The 18,340-nt window shown below is 42.1% G+C and overlaps 1 protein-coding gene and 1 long non-coding RNA gene across 18 annotated transcripts in view; both read left to right on the forward strand.

Moving 5' to 3' along the window:
* Positions 1-18,340, forward strand: part of Npas3 (neuronal PAS domain protein 3) — an 835,955-nt gene that overhangs the window by 524,349 nt on the left and 293,266 nt on the right. The window lies entirely within an intron of this gene.
* Positions 13,656-16,368, forward strand: LOC116079670. Its single transcript, XR_004114115.1, has 2 exons — positions 13,656-15,138; positions 16,007-16,368. It is a non-coding gene; the product is annotated as an uncharacterized LOC116079670 (long non-coding RNA).

Raw genomic sequence — 18,340 nt, forward strand, 5'->3', positions numbered from 1 at the left:
TATTGGAATTGGGTTAGCTATGCCAAGATTTGAGTTTTTCTTGGGTTTGTGTCAAGAAAGTCCTATAATCAAAGTGCTGTGCAAACACGGAGAGATGTTCACAGGAAGGCTGATAATCACACCCACTTAGGGATCTATGCCGCCTTCAATACAGACGTGTAACCCCATTAACATTAATAGGACTTACACTCACATATTGATGGCGAGTAAATCCCTAATTAGCAGTGAGAACTGTTAACACCCCCACTGTGATAATACCTCTGAAAGACTTTAATGTCCCTGTGATAATAGGTGCATCTTTAAAATTTTTGTTTAAACGGTGAAGTTGTCACACATTCAAGCATGTGATTTCTGTACCTGTAATGTGCCAAGTAGTATGTTTTTACCAGTAGAATCTGGCCCTGAGTCTACTGAGAACAGGGATATCTTTTTTGTCCCTTAGTTGAGGGACCTCTAGCGCAGAGAAGAATCATATAAGGATGATGGTCATCTGCACGGATTGTAGATTTCAGTGTGGCACTGGTACCTAGAGCAGTGGCCTTTCACCCCTTACACAGTGCAATGTGCAGGTAGGAGATGCATCGGATAGGGTCTGGCTCCTCTCGGTAACGGAAGGGACATGGATTGAAGCAAGGCGCTTCCTGTCCACAGCGATGTGTTATTGATGAGCTGGCATTTGCCCTGTGGCCGTCCCAGAGGGCCGCTCACATCTATGACTCACACACATCGATTGGTTAATTTGATAATTCTATCACCAATCGGCTGGTGTCTGACCTTTCACCACGCCAATGATGGCAGCCTCTTCATTTTTACATTGCAGACCAGTTAGATTGACCTTTTTGAGGAGAATGTCAAGGCATCCCTTGATCTTAGCCTGTCACTGGATTTGTTAGAACCGCACTGTCCCTTAACCTTGATTTATGGTGTTTCAGTGTTCAGGATGTGTGTTTTGTTTGTTTTCAAAATACCTCTGGAGCTGTGGTGATCAGGGAGGGAGCCTGGCTGAGAAAGTCACACCCTCGCTGTGCGCTCTCCGTGCTCAGAAGTCATCAGCTGCTCTGTTTTTCTTTCGTTTGGCAAGTCAGCTTACACTCTCTGGGAAATTCCTCATCATTGTTTTGGTAGCAAATTGAAACACTAGGCCAACTTTCCCAGTATTTCAGGAATTTGCTTCTGTTCACAGATTGATGAAACTGGTAGGACCTCTTCTAAAACCCCCAGTAAGCCAGGGGAAGTACCATGGTAAAGTGTTGTTTGTTCTCCTGGTTTGCCTTTTCTTCACCTCCCTAATTTATACTCTTGCCAGAGGGAAGAAATTGTCTTGTCTGCACACAGCTCCTTGGGGAGCAATACAAGAGCGTCGCTTTGTGCCTCTGAAACTGTGGATTTGCTTTTCAGTTCCAGTACCGACAAAATGAAAGGGAACTTTCTCTCGAGTCCTTCCGAGTGTGTTTGTGCACCCGCATGGTGTATATTTGTGGATGGCACATGCACACGGTTGATCCAGGCACTGTGTCACCTCAGCTGACGTGAGAGTCGAGCAAGGGAGACTATACAGAATTAAGACTCTGTGGTGACCTAGCTAAAAACAGAGGGTTTGACTAAAAAGCAGCCAAACCAATTTTGCTAAAATTTAGTAAAATCAAAACTGGGCTCCCAGGATGAGAAGTTGCATGCCAAATTTCAGCCTGAAGTGAATTTAAATGGCTGAGTTATAAACCTTTCATAAAGGATGTTTTGTCACTCAGTAAAGATAAAAAGGCTTCTTTTTTGAAAAGGAAATTATCTAGGCACATAGTCTTCAGTGGGGATTGTTGCCGTTTATTTAAAGAAAACACAATTTTAAATGACTGGGTTTTAGAGGACTGGGAGCAGCAACTGTGTCTGAGCAGTAATTATGTTTCATAATTTTGTTTAGCAAGTATTACATATTATATGAATAGCATCATCGTGGAAATGATTAGCATTCATACTATGCAAAATTCTGCATATTAAGAGCTGAAGAGTAGTGTCCCACATACAATACAATGTAATGGCTCCAAATTACATTGTGTCCAAGGAGCATTGAGTTCCTCTGCCTCCCCTGCAGCATGGTGCAGGCCTAGAGCAGGCCTTGGCTTCTCACACCCCATTAAAGAAACACCTCAGCTTGAACCAGTAGTCCCCTCAGTGATGCTTTGGTTCCTGTGTGTGCTACAAGCCTGGCAAAGTACCTGCTGGCCTCGATCTGCCTTCTGGACACTCGTACTAGTGTTGTTTGGGAAGGCACGAGAGCAAGGCCACACCTTCCACCGTGACACCATGGGAATGGAAGGGCTTGCTGACTGTGAGGTTTCTGTTTGGAGTTTCAGTGTAAATTGCTTCTTAGCTTGGAAGGGACACTGAATCCATACCAGAGCTAACTCAGCTGGGGAGTCCTGTGGAGGTTGGGAATGGGAAAGGGGTCAGACCGTTACTCTTGGGAAACCCATTCTCTGAGGGAGAGTTGTTATTAGGCAGGTGTTATGAATGTTGTAGAAAAGCTCTGAAAGAAGTGAAAATATGTCTTAGAAATTTAACTTTTGGGTCACACTTGTAATCTAGGATCCAAGTTTGTAAGTTTGACGATATCCTATCCTCTATAGAAAGGCTCTGTCTCAAAGTATGCATGTGTGCATTCATGAGCGTGTGTGTGTCTCCTCAGGCACACAGACACACATGAAAGGAGGGGATCCTTTAGATATTAAAAAAGAATTCCATGTATAAGCTTGGTTCTTCTTCATACTGGGATCTCCGAAACTGTTAGGGCCCAGTTATTGTGATTGTTTAATTGGATTTCACAAAAATACCAAACAAAGTTTAATTACTATCAGACTATAAGACCCTACCTTTTTCCCCTTCAAAAGCTGGAGTGTCCATTTCAAGATTTAGTCATCTCTGTAAGAAAGGAAGGAGGAGGACAGGAGTGGAGTCCCCTGTTTTCCTACTGCTTATGGACACGGCTTTATTGTTGCAATACAGTCGACTAAGGAACAGTACCAAAAACCACAGATCACTGGAGCTCTGATAAAAATCTTAGAACCGTGAGCCCTGGTACCAACAAAGCTCTGTCAGCATGTTTTTGAACTGATTATGCCCCTGGATTTTTCTGAAGTCCTGCATTTACCCATGGGACAGGGTCTAATCCAGGTACAGTGGAGAACTCTTAATCAGTTACTAATGGCACAGGTTTCTCCAGTGTTCAGGGGCCACTTGCCTCAACTTCAGGATGCTCCTTGCTATATGCTTTCTTCCTCATTTTTCCTGGTTTCTCATTACTTCCAACTGTTAGCTCCAGGCAGCTCTTTCAGTGAGGCATCAAAGGAAGAATGCCTTCTCGGTTTCGTTTTCTTCTGCCCATCTTCAGTGTCTGTTCTGCCCTTGTCGTGTGGCTCTGAAGAGGAGAAAATAAAGGAAGCCAGGGTTCATTACATTTCCCTTGCATCTGCCCCCTTGTGACTGGCCCTCCTCACTGATTTCTCATGAAGCCATAACTCCTCGGAGGCAGCACCATACCCAGTCAAGAACAGAAGGAGTTTAAAGGCAGCACCTAATAGTTTGGTACCCAGTAATCAGCGAGCTGTGCATAACCAATCAAACCCACAGAATCAGGGATGGGATTCTTCTTTAAGAAATCCAGTATCACATAAGAGGGGGCTATTTTTAAAATCTAGGAAATGAGGAGGAAAACAAAGGCTTTGCAAGCACTGGCATTTTCTGTGTGGGGTTTGCATATCTGAATGTAAAGCTCCAGGCATTACCCACTGGATGGTTTTTCAAAGTAGGTTTGTATGCTCTGAGAAAAAAATATACAAGGGCCTGGCACCCTTAGCTTGGTTTTCCACCTCTAATCAGTGTGGAGAACCACCATGAACTGGCTGTGTGTGGGTCGGCCATGTTTTGTAAATAACAGGCACACACACGCGACCCAACAAGGCCAATTTTCTGAGACAAACTTGTTGTTCCATCGAGAAAGGAGTTGCCAGAGGGAGCATAGCATCACTCAGGGAAACACTAAGCCCACTCCCTTACAGGGGGGATTCTTGTTAGCCTGGCTATGTGTATTTGTTTTAGCTGTAGTTATTGGCTGGAAATTTCTGAGGCAAGTCCATGGAACCTGAGTAACTCCAAGTAGAGATTGCTGATTAAAGTAGGAAGTGGCCTCTAAATATGGCTCAGTTATAATCTAAACTGGTTTTAAATGTGAACCATGGAGGAGATGACTGCTCACCATGGAAAGAATTGGAGAACCATATGAGGCCCCTTCACCTACAGAAGTCAGTGAAAATGGTTTTGGACTGTTGCATAGGACTAGAAAGGTTTCTTTGGTAATTAGGGACAGTTAAAAAAATTAATGTCTTTCAGGGTTAGGGATGGAGCTCCATTGGTAGAGTGTTTGCTTAGCATGCATACACAGAGCCCTGGATTCAGTCCCCAGTCCTGCATAGAACTAGGTGTGGTACCACTTGTGGACGCAGCATCCGGAGGTGGAGCCAGGAGGAGCAAAAGTGAAAGGTTTTCCTCAACTACATAGCAAGTCCAAGGTCAATGTGGGCTGTGTGAGACCCTATCCTTAAAAATTAGTTGAACTGGGTGGTGGTGGCACAGGTGGAGGCAGTGGCAGGCAGATATCTATGAGTTTGAGGCCAGTCTGGTCTACAGAGCCAGTTCCAGGACAGCCAGAGTTATATAGAGAAACTCTTCTGGAAAAATAAAAACAAATTAAAAATTAGTTGACTAAAACAAGCATTTTAAAAAGATCTGAATTTTAACATGCAGATTTGATACCTGATATGTACAGCTAGTGAATCTTGATACTCTAATTCACATTTAGAGAAATTCCTTCTGTGATTCTGTCACTTTTAGCTATTAGAAGGTACATCAATATGCACATTTATATCTCCTTAAGAATAAATTCTTATAGAAATAAACTGAACTACAGGGGGTTTACAGAGTGATCTCACACATTATCCTCTATCAGAACCTACCATAAGGGAGGCTTCCTCTATGTACCAAAGCAAAAGAAAAGCTGAGGTTTGAAGACTACAGCTAACAGCAAAAGCTGCAGTCCCCCCTTTGTATAGTGGCTGGCTGAAAGGTCACCAGCTTGGTAGTGTGTTTTTTGCGTAATCTATATAAAGCTAGATTTTTAAATTTGAGAAACTATAGTATTTATAGCTGACTCTGAAATCTAAGTCCATTACTCTCCTTAAATTTTAACGTTTTCTTAAAAGGTATTTTCCTGTAATAATATATCCCAGCTGACACTGACCACTCCCCTTTACAACAAGAACAGTAAAATAATAGGTTGCATCTTTCTAGTTAAAATCCCTACTTCCTTTCTCTCCAGGCATTATGCACAGGATTCTATGGGTTTCTGTTCTGGCTTTGGTTGTGGTCTCCCCTCTGGGATGCAGGGGTTTTTTGGCCTGGAAGATCAACCCACATGTGGAGACTTCAGGCTCAGGACTGGGTATTAATAGTCCCAAGCAGTTTCTGAAATTCTCATCAGGTAGGGCCTGGTGCAGCTCTGCCAAAGAGAAGCATGCTCTCTGGAGCCTCCCTCAAGGCCAGATGTTGATTTCTAGCTCTGTGCTTTCCCAAGCTGGAAGTCAGTCTCAGGAATGTGTGCTTCATGGAATGGAGTTAACTATGTGGAGAGCTTTCTCTGGAGCATGTTTATATGTTTAAGAAAGAAGTAAGTCTCTGTCAGAAAAGGACTGAGTTAGTAAATCCTCTAAAGAGCTTTGTCCAATTCACACACTGGTTCCAAAAACTAATTTCAAGCCATAAGGGTAATATAAGAAAATAAAGATTATTTATAGGTTCCCAGATCCACAATAGAATTAGAAATAACCTTTGCATTAACTCTGACCTCACAGGTAGACTAGGCTAAAAGACTGCTCAGTCAAAAAGTAACTGAGGTCTATGGGTAATGGGAATACTGGGCCATACCCAAAAGCATTTATTTATGGACTGAGTCTTTTTTTTTTTTGTATCATTTTCTATAAATGTACTTTTGTTCTTCCTTCATATTATTTGCATGCTTTCTCTTCTAATTTCTCCCTTATCGTCCCTCAGTGTAGAAGGATCTTTACTCAGTACTTGCTGCCTGCCATCAAGTGTTAAGTATACTGTGTTGGTGAACACTTGAATTCTGACACTTAGTGGGCTGAGGCAGATGATTCACCACACATTTGAAGCTAACCCAGGTTACATAGCAAGACCTTGTCTCAAATAAATAAATCCAATTTTGTTTTTTGCAGCACCAAGGCTTGGCCTCCCACTGAGCCTTCTCACTGAGTAGCATTCCCTAGCCCCTTGGTCATCAATTCAGCTGCTGTTAACCAAAGCTGTCTGTGCCAGTCTCTACATGGAGACTTCTGCTCTAATCTGACTTACACACTTCGCTTACTTTTCATGAAGTCTTAGTTTCATCTTTGTTTCTTTAAAGTTGGCTTTTTAAAACTTATATAGACAAATATACAGGGTCCTTAGACAGCATGCAGTGTTAATATACATGTAAACACGGTGTTCTGGGTAAATCAGGTACAATGTTACCTCCCCTAGTCATCCATCCTTTTTCTTGGTAAGACATTTAATATCCTTTCCTGTGGCTGTTAGGATATACAGTAGGCTATCCAGATCTGTATACTGCCCTGCTCTATAGTCCCACACCAGACCTTGTTAATCTTGGTAAAGTATGACTCACACCAGCCAAGCTTTCCCTCACCATCCCTGCTTGCTTCTGTGCCCAGATCCTGATAGACACGATTCTGCATGGAAGGTCTGTGAGATCCGTTTCTTTATATTCCAAGCCGGAGGGAGACCAGGCTGAAGGGTGTTTTCTGTCACTGAAATGGGATGATAGCAAAGCTGAATTTTGTCTTGTTTTCCAGAGAACCATCCCCAAATTTGCTACTGTCTTAATATCTGATTATCCCAAGTTACGAGTTGTTTCCCTTCCTCGTCATGGTCACTTTCAAAGGCTCACATTGCCCGTGTCATCCACAAGCCTCTTCCCTCAAATCTGCGGGACATCATGTGCTATATAACCTTTTTGTCCTGGCTCCTCCTTGTCTTTCAGTCCTGTCTTGGTAACTTGATGTGAGCCCTCTCAGTAGAAGTGGCTTCTACTTCTTGCAAGTCTTAAGGGTGTAGTACCATTGTATAGGTCTTGATTGAGTACAGAGAATCTCATCCAAGTGTTATAGAAATTTTCAGAGGCTTAGAGTACCCAACATGCTCAGACTCAGCCACACTCAGCAGCAACACCATTTCTACCACCCTCACCACCACCTCCACAAGCTGCAATCCAAACACTGTTGCATTTAATGCTCTGAGACTGATTATTTTCTCCCTCACCCCCCCAACCCCGAGACAGGGTTTCTCTGTGTAGCCCTGGCTGTCCTGGAACTCACTCTGTAGACCAAGCTCAAACTCAGAAATCCGCCTGCCTCTGCCTCCCAAGTGCTGGGATTAAAGACATGTGCCACCACTGCCTGGCCAATTTTCTTAAACTTTCCAGTTACCAGAAAATAAACAGTACTTAATATACATAAAGTATTGTCCTGGATTTTTTTTTGGGGGGGTGGGTTTCAAGACAGAGTTTCTCTGTGTAACCGTGGCTGTCCTGGAACTCACTCTGTAGACCAGGCTGGCCTCGAACTCAGAAATCTGCCTGCCTCTGCCTCCCAAGTGCTGGGATTAAAGGCGTGTGCCACCACTGCCCAGCCTTTTTTAAATTTTTTAAACCTTCCTAAAGAGATAATTATTAACTCAGCCTTACAACAATGTAACAATTGTAATAATACCTGCTAGAATATAGGATCAAAGGCAATAATATTAACAATGTATCTAAATGGTCTGCATTTCCACCTTTGGATGATATCCTACCTCAGGACTCCAAGACACAAGGTGGTAGTACTTTTAGTTAGTTTTTTTGTTTTGTTGTGGTTTGTTTTTTGTTTACTTTCATAAGGTTTTACAAATTAGCCTAGACTAACCTAGGACTTAGGATTCTCCTGTACTAGCCCTCTTGGATGCTAGAACTGCAGGTAGGCACTACCATACCTGGCAAAAGTACTTATGCTAATGATGATAATAATGTTCAGCCCTTAGAACTGTCTTAAGGATTAGAGTTAGTATATGAAAAAGAGATTGCCCATGAGGTAGCTGCTCAGTAAATTATCAGGAAAGAAAGTAGCAAGCCTTAATTGCTGAGATAGATGGCACCTTCACAGTCAATGGCTCTGTCTTATTTAATGGGCGCGCAAGCCATGTGTGATTTTTATTTCTGCGTAAAAAGGGCATGGCAAGGGGACAGATCCCTGCATGCTCATATATAGATTATTGAACAGCATTGAAAATAAGGCTCTTGGAAAGAAAAAAAAAACATGTATATTCTACAGCCAGGGAAGAAATACATCTTGACACAAGGGAAATGTGGTCCTTGCCAGAAATCTTGAATTGAAGGGAGAATTGAAAGAGGGAAATTACTCAGAGGAATCTGATTCTGCCTTGTTTGTCCTTCTCCTCTGCCTTTGCTTTCTACCTTCTGAAGGAGGATTTGTGCTAGCACAGAATAAAGCATCTGCTACTCAGGAGTAAAGGGTTAATTGCTCTGCCACAGGCGCATGCTGGAAGGCGCGCACTGGAAGGGATGACTACACGCTTTTCACACATGGTCCCACGAGCCAAGTCCTTATCCATGAAACATTACCTGGTGTGCTTACAAAAGCAAATCTCAATCCAGCCATGCCACATTGGGTGAAAACCATTGTGTTCAAATTTCCCTGTGCAGGAAATATGGATAGCCCCAAGACCTTAGTTTTCACCTGGAGGGGAAGACAGGGGTGGGGACAGAGCTCCCAGTGCATCATGGGCTTCATGCTGATCATAAATGAGAATCCAAGGATATGCATGGCATGGGCAGGCCCTGTCGCAAGCTCCTGGGAACTGATTTTACATCCCCAGGCCTTTTTCCCTCTTGTGTTGTCTGTTACTCTCCTTGGCAGAAGGTTTTATATTGCATGTACTTTGAAGAGTTCACAAATACTATAAAATATGTAATGCATTTTAAAAAAACTACCAGAAATAAACACTGGCACAAGCCTTAAGAAATGTGATTCCCAAGACTTTTATATTTCTAATTGTATGCAGAACAAACTGGTTTGCCTAGCTTCCTTGGCATATGGAATAGAAATTCTCTACTAGTCCCTATGTAACGTTTTAAATCGCTTGGCCATTTTAAAGATTTTCAGGCCTTCTGAAAGTGGAACCAAGTGAATTGAATCATTGTGCTTAAAGAGAACGCATTCTGAACGTGTGTGTTATTCTCAGTTCTGAAATCCAAGCTGCCCCTTTCCATGAGGAGTTAAACAAATACTATTCCACACCTACTGTGTGTTTGCAATGGTGCGGTGCACAGGAAGTACAATGTGCAAGGTGAGCAGCCCCCGAAACTCTGGTGCTCATCATCTCTGGGGAGTTACAAATAAGCAACCAGACAATAACACCTCACATGTGCAGAGTACTGAGGGCTGCATGGGATGGACACCCTGGTACCCAGACATGGAAGGAAGCTGAAAACCAGAGGGGCAGATTGGAGCTAAGTAAGGGATCCGAGGCCAGACTATGTCTAAAGGAAAGAGGAGAATACATGCAAAAAAAAAAAAAAAAAGATTCCTGTTTCTCAAATAATTGAAGCTTCAGAAAAATATTTGAATTAGGTGTTTTAGGTGTTTTCAATTATATTGTTGGAACTTTGGCTGTTTAGGTATCTGAGTATTAGGTATCTGGGTATTGAGATTCAGGAGGTAAGTTCTGTAGCGCCAGTCAGCAAATACAGATAGCAGATGCTTCATGAATATTAACGTCTAAGATCTGTAACGCAAGTAACATGGGCATCTTGGTGTGACTCTTTAGCCACATAGTATGTCTACAATTGATGGAGGTGGGAAGATGAAAGTCTTACACTCACTAGAGAAAAATTCAGCCTACCTTTCATTTCAACTTCAACAATTCGTGCTTTGACAGCCTACAGACAAGTCCCTAAAAACTTTTGAAGACAGCCCTCTTGCTAGAAATTCTCATGAGGTGGAAGAACATATGAGTTATTAAAGGTCTTCAGCGGCGCTGAGATTAATTTCCATATCCCTCAGGAGCCCATCTGCACTCCCTTACCACACAAATGAAATTTTGGTGTATGGGTTAAAAATTAGTTTCCAAAAATTAAATTAAAAATAACCGAGCCATATTCAATGCAGAGAGATATATTTGTCTTAATTATGTGTTTATCTACTCAAACAGAGAGGAATACTTTTCAACATAGAGAATTTACTTCAGGCCACCTGGATGTCAAGGGTGCACAACTAAGCAGAGTAGCCACCAACCCTGAGGTTCAGTGGCTCCCAACGTTTCCCTGGGCTGTGCTCCGCCTCCTCCCTGTCCTGTTGCTTCTCCAGCTTCACTTCCCAACACTTTATCCCCTGTCCATCCCTATGTAGGTCTTCAACCTGATGTCTTCCTGTGGGAGTAATTCTCCCATTGCAGATCCCTCAAGTCCTCTAACCAAATGGCATCTTATCATGACTGATATCTCTTACACTTCTCCCCTGGCCTGCCATTCCTGGTCTTCCTCATTACCCTCCTTTTATTTTTGCCATTGCATTTTATGTCCTTTATCCATTATTTATTTCTCTACACCAGGTAGAGGATTTGTAAGGGCAGATGTCTTGCCTGTATTTATTGTTCCACCCCCATCCTTGAACAGAGTCTGGCACATAGAAAGTGTTTAGTAAACACTTGAATCAATGAACAATAACTACAGAAGGTAGAAAAAGACATAATTGTGGGTATATAACTATATGACTTTCTGCCGTCAGTGATGCCACACATACATACATCAAAGATGCTAAGCAATCAGATAAAAGGATTAAATGGAAGCTGGATCTTTATGTTTAAATTTTAATGCATGGTGCCTTTTGCTTGCTTGTTTTTATGGTGTCACACTATCGCCACTAAAAGTTAACAGCCATATGTTGGTCTTAACATCCCAATCTGACATTATTCCATACCAACTATCCTCCACTAACTAAGCCTACAGATCTGTGTTGATATGATTAAAGGCTCTCGTTATGGATGCTCTCAGGATGTGGTAAGCAGCTAGACGCCCCAGGCTATGCCTCACTTACTCTGGTATCTTCGTGATTATGTGTTCATCAAATCTTTACCATCTACCCCGTTGTGCATGCCACTAGAGAGCTTCAGGTCCATGTAACTCCCTGCATAGAAAGATAATGTCTCACCTTCATGCCCATACTTGGGCAGGAAGTGTATCTTTCCTGGCTTCTTTTGCTCCCTCCTCAAGTTCTTATTTTACTGCTTGGTGCTGTACAATTTCTCCAAGTCATCATTTATCATTTCACACTCAGCAATTATGCTTTACAGTCAACAACAAACTCACTGGAAGGAAGAGTCAAATAAAAGACCATGGGAGAAGTGAAATGGCAAAGAGGAATGGGGAAAAATAATGTAAATGTATTTTAATTTAAAAAAATTAAAAGATCATCTTTCCTGATCACAGGAAACGCCATTCATCTGTGCAGCCCACTTTGTTCAAACTGAACAGCTTGCTAAAAGATGTAAGGCTATTTCTAGAGTATTGGGGGATATCAGCCTAAATAGAGAATGTAACTATACATTAGGGTTTTTGTTGTTGTTGTTGTTCCAAGACAGAAACTAGTCAGTTGCATGCCATTTACCAATGAGGAAACATTCTGAGAATTATGTTACTAGATTTCAGTACAGTACAATCACCAGAGTGTAGTTTTGGGACTGGGTGCTGTAACCTTACTGGGTATGCTATAGACTACAGTCTATAGGTATATATGGTATAGCTATTGCTTCTAGAGAACACGCCTGGACAGTGAGTTACCTTTCAGAATACTACAGGAGGTGGTCATATGGTGGCAAATATATATGTGTCTAAATATATCTAAACATGGGAAAGGGACAGTGGAAAATAGTAGGCAATAGAAACTCTTCACCTTCACAATGCTCTCTGGACCCAGCTTTGTATCTGTGGTCTGACCCTGAGTAGAAGGCCATTATGTAGCCCAGGACTACAGGGCTAAAATGCCACAAAATATGTGTTTAGTATTATCTCTTTATGTTCACTTACAACTAGAAGAAATACCTTAGACTGGCATCTTGTGTGGTAATTAAGAGAATCTGTCATGAAAGTCAAGTATTGAGAATTGCATTCTGCTCATTATGGCCAACGAAGTCAAGAAACATTTTTAATTGTTTTGACCCTTAAGATGTGTACCTTCCTGTTCTCTATTCTCTCCTATTACTGGTCTTTCTCAATATGAGTGAGTTGTTCTTTCATCCTTTGCATAGAGACTCTTCTCATGGAATCTCAACTTAGTTTTAGCTTAGACTCATTCTAGAATATCTCTTCAGTGGAAGATGATATTTCCTTCTAGTTGTATGAGGTTCTACTGATCCAGGTTTCATTTGGGACTATTTTTGCAAATTTCTTGTCTAGTAGTCAGCAACATTTATTCCAAGAAAATTGACTTCTCAGTGACAACAGTACTCTGGCTTCTTGTTTCACATAAAGAATGTCTGGTGCGTGCTGATTTTTCTTGCTCATGATGTAAACATACGCCCTGTTTCTGGTTTTGGAGTTTGATTAGATTGATGGCTACAGGACAGCTGTATCATCTTTAAATCTAGGAAGCCTTTCCTCCCCTTTTCTTCAAGAGGCTGGAGATGGTGCCAGGAGAGTTCCATGGAAGGTTGCCAGTGGAATGTATGCTGTGGTTTATTCAACCTCCTTGTCGCCATAGCAAATCCTATCACCATTGTTCCCCAGGGAAGGAGCAGCCTGTGTTAGCTTCCCTTGCTTTCTGTGCTATGGCAAAGCCAATAGGAAAACCTTCCAGCCAAAGGAGCATAATGAAATTTGTAAGCCATTTGCTCAGGTAAACTGATCCAGCCACACGCAGTGCTTGTCATTTAATTCAGAACAAAATCATCTGTTCTCATAATGTATTGCAAGCCATCACTTCCAGATATATTATCAAGTGGCTGCAGAGGTGAGTCCTGGGTCCCCCCGCCCCAGATTTGTGTTTGAAAATATGATGTCAAAAGCTAGTGTAGGGTTACACTGAGCAAGATCTGAGACTGAGGAGGGACAGGCTGCGGAAGCCAGGTTTCTCCAACCTGCTCTTCTATGTCATGTGAAACCGGGAGTCTCCAGAGGGTATCTTCTCCTTATGTTGAAAAGTGCAAATAACTGTAGGGTGAATTCTCAATGCCTAGGAAGTCTGTGGCACCTACTAAATTATATACAGGATGGCTGAGATTCTCTACCCCCTTTAGAGGAACTCCTAAATGCATAGGCTACTCAAAGCCAGTAACAGAGAGAGCCATTCTCTTCCCTCCCCTATATTGTATAGTCTTTGAAAGGGAAATTGAATCTTTTTCATGGTCATACCTTTTCCATAGCTTCTCTGAAGTGAGTGTTTCCTTCTAGATAGAAACCAGGGTTCTGGGTGAGTGTAGGGATCCAGAATAACTGTAACTTCTCTAGACTTCGGTATCACAGGCATTCTTTTGCACACATTTCCTCAGGCCAGAAGAAGCTGCTTTGGGGGTCTCTGTCATGGGAAGGTAGGCCCAGTTTGGTTACTGATTGAGAGTATACTGGCTAGCCTGTCTTCAGGAAAAGTGTGATATTGCTCAATTTGCCATTAGCAGATAATCAGACCCTGTTTATACTGAGAATATGCCCTATGCCAAAACTATGCCCTATGCCTGCATAGTGAAAGCACTCTAAGGCCTTAAGGAGGTGGCACTCCTGGCATTATGGGGTTTGTTATTATTAGTGACTAACAGTATTTGCTCTGTATTATCTCATAGCAAACCATCTTACATCACAGCTCTTTTGTTCTGTTTGACCTGTTACACCTTACACCAAGGACATGAAGAAACACATTAGCTATAAGGGACTCTGGCAAGTGTTTGACTCCTTTTCTTTTCCTCCCTTGATTCATCTTATAATGAGAAAGCTAAGTACCCAAAGCCCTTGGGTGACTTGCACTGATTTGACAGCTAGCTGGGTATCAGACAGAACCAAGGCCAAGCTATGAATTTCCATCTCACTGATGCCCACAATGCTCCCTCCTATTCCTTGCTGTGCTGAACAGCTGTTGACAGTTGCATGGGATTCTGTCCATACATCTCACTGAGGAGGCTGTGAGTATGGATGAGTCTCAGTTGAACCTGGTCTTTAACAAATCCTTGGGAGGAAGAAGCAATGAATCCACTTCAGTGGTCTTTGAACTTTTAGCAAGCTCACTGGACTAATATCTCGAGATTTTAACATTGCCACGGGGCCACGACCTCTCACAAGGCCTATGGCTCTCTAGGTCTGTGAGATGTGTTTAAATGGACTCTGTCCATTTGTGGCTGTGACCAGTCATCACCAGAGTCTATTTTGCGTCAAATTCAACTCTAAGACTGAGTCATGGTGAGCCCTGGGTTGACCTGTGGGTTTATTTTTAAATGGGGAACATAGCGTATGCCTTGAAGTCGCCTGTCCAAGCTTTGATGTCCTGCCCCTATGTGTGCACACACCTCTTCCCTTTCCTCCCCCAACACACCCCAGGATAATACACATCAGACACTCTGACAAGGCTCTCAGGACATGCTCTTCCATAAGAGTTCTGCAATTTCCAGCGTGAGCCAGAGCAGAGCACGGCGGTGTGCAGTTGGAAAAGCAGTTTGTTCTCTGCTAATGACAGCTGTGGATTCTGAAATGAAGCCCAGCAGGTGGGACAGTGGTACTCAATTTTCAAAATCTGTGCCCTAAAACATGTTTGCTTAAACCTTGTCTGTACCACCCTTTAGGGGCCTCCACATCCATCAAAACCAGACCCCAGGAAAGGAATTCAAGGCTTCTATTTCTCACTGCTGCCTTCACAATCATCGTGGAATGATTCAGAGGTTGTCTGGAAAGTTCAGTAGCCAAAAGTTCTGTCTTTCTCCCCAGAGCGAGAAATTAAATCACTTCCAGCTCCCAGGGGAAACAGCACTGCCTTTGCCCAGGTATCAACAATAACTTTGAAAAGGACGTCCAATTTCTCATAGCCATGACTAATAGCATTATGTCATAAAGAACTCATTTTCTCAAAATAATACCCGAGTGGAACACTAAGAAGGTTTTAGTCTCTTTCTGAAAGCCGTGAGCAAGGAAAGCAGACTTGGGGTTTCTGCATGTTGGAAGACTTAGAGATTTTCAGGTTTTGAACATATTTCAAATTCTAAGTTGTACTCCACAATCTGCACATCCTGGAAAACTATCCTATCTATGCATGGCTAGAGGAGCCAGGCACTATGTATTTAAAGCATCACAAGCCAAAAGGGATGGGCACAGGCAATTGATTGACAGCTTGTCATTCTTTCCCACTATATTAAGTAATTATATGCATTTTACTTCTGTGTCTTTCAGAGGTCACTTGGACATGTGGCAGGGGGGCTAATGATCTCATGCCATGTGCTTAGGTGACACCTCTGGCAATTCACAAGGGCAATTCCTTGTCCTGCTCTAAGCCATTGCTAAGTGCATGGTTTGGTGTTGTATTACTCTAAGTGGGTCTTTGCTTTTTGTTTGTTTGTTTGCTTGCTTGCTTGCTTGCTTGCTTGTTTTACCTTATTTGGGTCTCCTGAGTAAGAGAAGTTCCCCAGAGGGCTTTTGTTCTCATGCGAGATGTGGCCAGCAGAGTTATGAATTCAACAGACTTTACACAGAAGCGCCAGGTTTCAGACCCAATGCATTATCTTTCCATGTAATCCAATCACCTATTCTTTTACGATGCCCTTTCATTTGATTAAAACCTCAGCAACCAAATCATTTCTATTGTAAATTATACAACTTCCTATTTTTATTTCTCTCCCTTTTCATTCCTTTCAGCAGGTTTCCCCGGATAATTCAATTACAGGCTGTTTTAGAGAAATTACAATTTAATCAATAAGGAAAAGGCCAAATTTCTGAGCGAGATCAAAGGACATGCACCCCCCCCCCCCAATGAAGAACTCTTTCAAAGGGTGTGCATGGTGACATTTTTGTCAGGATTCTTGGTGTGCTGCTGTGTCATCAGACAGAAGCAGACCACCAAGCCTTATATACTGAAAAGAATGACAGAATGAATGAGGAGACCAGCTCACTGACAGATAGAAAGCCAAGCCCAGAATTAGAGGGAAAATAGATGAAGATACTCTGAACTTCAGAAGGAACAAAGAACCTGAAGGTCTTTTATATTAATAAAAGAAAATGTTGAAACAAGTGGTTTTTTGAGAAAGCAGACGTTGTGCTGTGTAGGATTCTACTTCAGTGATTTGTATGCCTCACCTTTATGCGCATTATCACCTGTAGGACTTACTAAAGCCCAGTTGCTGGGGCCAGTTCTGATTTAAGAAACTCAGATTTGAGAGGTTTGGCTTCGGCTGGCCCTGCTTCTGTCTGCCCCCAGAGATCTGAGTGTCCCTACCCCATGTCGCAACTCAATTTGAACCAGTCTTTTTCATTAGCTCATTTCATCAACACAGTGACAGAAAGGCTGCCATGGTGGACAGCACTAGCTGGAAGAATTCTGTAGATTTCTTTTCTGCGCTAACTTGTGTTCCTTTGATGGTTCCTAATCTGGGATTCAGGGCAGTTGGCTTCATGAGTTTGAAAATACTTTTTCCACATCTATTCATAGGACATCTCTTTTCCAGTGAGGTCAGTGTGGACTGTGATGTCCCATATTCTCCTGCCAGCACCTGAAAGTAAGGAAATCCCTTCAACACACCTGGGAAAGGTCTGAAGGACTCCCACCGTATGCCCTGTTTTGATCTGAAGCAGGATGAAACCAGCATTACTCATGTGTTGTACTTTAGACAGCTACTTCCAGATTTGCTGGATCAAAATATCTTATAAATGACTCAAATGTTATAACAAATGGTTCAAACCTCTTGGCATTTGTGGGAAACAATTTAATGGGGTCCCTGAGCAGCTGCAGGATAAAGAAATTTGAGTTATGAACTCTAGCAGCATTTTGATGTGAGGTTTGCATCCTGGCACACGTCTGTGTGCACTAACTGCTCTCTCAAAAGACAGTCTCCTGGTGCCTGCTTTACCAAGGACGGAAACAAACATTTTTGTGTTTTTGCATGCCTTCTGTAGCAAAGAAAACAATGCATTTGTCTTATGCAAGGCACTACTCATGTTCACATATATCATAAGATAATTATAAAGACAGGAAAATCTTAATTGACATCTAACCCAGGTCCCTTCTTTTATTTACAAGAGAAAAATCAGCTCTGTGAAATTGATATTTCAGGTGACAATTCTGTGACATTTTGAAAACGAGCTAGTTTTCCTGGCAAGGAGGTTGTTAGACTTGTGTGTGTGTAATGTTGTTCTTCCTCTAGCACAATTGATTTTAGTTTGAATTCAGTAGATGGAAAGCCAGCCTCCTTCACAAAGGCAGTGGCGCTTTCAGGAGAGGCAACCCTCATCATTGGCAGAAAGTCCACTGGACACTCAGCCAGAGGCTAGACTAAGTATTCTTGATATTGGATTTTAGCTTAAATTGAAAAATTTTTTTTATTCTACTCTTTGTGAATCGAGGTTATGAGACATTGGGTTGTTTGGACTCTAAGGAACACTAGACACTATGCAGAACCATCTCCTGTGTCCTCCTTGCTGATTAATTAGTCATAAGATGTTATAAGGAGAGGGGCTGAGGAGATGTCTGTGTGAGGAGATGTCTAAGAGTGCTTGTTGCCCAAGAATGAGGACTTGAGTTTGAATCTTAGGAACTCATAAAACATGCTGATTACCCTGCACTTGGGGGACAGAGACAGCCAGATTCTATGAGCTTGCTGGCCAATCAGGACAGCTGTAATGACCACAAGACAATATTTTTCCAAAAACCATGTCTTACAAGATAATTAAACTAGCAGTACTACAAGTAAGAAAGACAACAACAATAATAATAATAATAATAATAATAATAATAATAATAATATAAAAGCTAATATTTACTAAGTGTTTATGTGCCAAGCATTGTGCCAGGCATTGGCATGGATTCTCTGTTTTGCAACTGCCTTGTTATTGTAATAGGTGTGACTCCCATAATCATACAATGCCATTAGTACCCTTCCCACCCAAGTCCTGCAAATAGACCACAGTTTGAGGGTAGGGGGCTGGACCAAGGAACATGCTCATGCTCACACAGCTAAATAAGAAAATTAGGATTGGAGA

Source organism: Mastomys coucha, unplaced genomic scaffold (assembly GCF_008632895.1).
Source record: "Mastomys coucha isolate ucsf_1 unplaced genomic scaffold, UCSF_Mcou_1 pScaffold6, whole genome shotgun sequence".
Lineage (NCBI taxonomy): Eukaryota > Metazoa > Chordata > Mammalia > Rodentia > Muridae > Mastomys > Mastomys coucha.